Raw genomic sequence first — 1,467 nt, 5'->3', positions numbered from 1 at the left:
CTGCATGCATATGGACTTTGAAAAAAGTGCTTATGTCATCTTTGGGGATTGTTTTACCTCTTTAATACATTATTGCTTAGATTCATGCTCATTTGTCTCAATATCCTATCCTGCAGATATACCATCATTCACTGATCAACAACCCTAACGAAAAGCATTTGCTTAATTTCTGGAATTTTAAGTGCATTACCCACACTTTTATGGGAATTCCAATTCATATTTGCTCCTGTTCTTATGCAAGATTTTCTTTTGTATATCTATTGAGGAGAAGAATTGCTGGATTATCACATACACGTGTCCTTCCATAGAAGAAAATGCAGTTTCCAGTCTGTTTTCATTTTTTATATAAGTGCAATATAGGGACTTCAGACCACTTGTAATTCAGTCTAATTTTTACCCAAAAGCCCTTTTATACATTTTTCCTAGTAATGATAATGAAATTTAGTGTTATAAACATACTAATGTATGCTCACATACTGTACATATATGCAGAAATTGAATTTTGCTTTTATATGTATATTTGAAAGACATGATACCTAGAAGATCATATACAAAATTTCAATTTTTCTGATACATCAACGAAACAACTCTCATGTTGAAGGCCTATTTACCTCTGTTGAGAACACATGCTCTCCAGCCCTGGCCTGGTCAGACATTAACTCCTCTTTCCCAATGTAATGGGAATAAAATATAACTTTATGCTAATTTCAATTTCCATTTCTCAGATAGCTACTGATATAAAACATCCAAATATATATGTTTTGCTCTTTGTTTTTTCAGTGAAATGTGTTTCAATAATGGTTGTATATTTATTATAAATTTTTGGTAACATATAATATTGTTATTTGTATGTTCTGTCAACATAATCTTTCACCTTCTATTTTATATTTTTATTTTCTGTATTACATTCTTTGATAGACAAAAAAACCTTTAAATTTATGGGATAGATTTTTCAAACTTTGACTCAGAGAGGAGCCTTCCCTGAACCTTGTTACAGGGTTTTGGTGACCCTGCACCATGAGATGTGCCTTCCATGCTGTTTATGTGTCTTCTTTCACTACAGCCACTTCTGCATTGTCTTCTTCATTGGACTGTGGATTTCAGGATAGTAGAATCTGTTCATTCTCTACAGTGCCTACAGCCAGATCTTGAACACTGTAAGCACTCATACATTTTGAAGAGTTGAGAGTGGGATTAAAAGAAAGAGGAGATGTTTCTACCTAGAGCTGCATTTTGTAATCTGACTTCACACCATAAGGTGCCTCATTTACAAAGAGATAAGGCATCCGAGCCACATAGACATGTTAAAAGCTCTGAGAACATAAAATAAATGATTTCATTATGTTTATATGTGTATTTATTTTCTTACATGGTTGATTCCCTTTATAATTTTTGAATGAAATGTATTCCATCATATGATCTACAGAATTTTACAATTGTCCACATAAAGGTCATATACACATGTTG

The sequence above is a fragment of the Nannospalax galili genome, unplaced genomic scaffold, assembly GCF_000622305.1.
Source record: "Nannospalax galili isolate Female #2095 unplaced genomic scaffold, S.galili_v1.0 scaffold3311, whole genome shotgun sequence".
NCBI classification, from domain to species: domain Eukaryota; kingdom Metazoa; phylum Chordata; class Mammalia; order Rodentia; family Spalacidae; genus Nannospalax; species Nannospalax galili.
Note: the sequence above shows the minus strand (reverse complement) of the source record.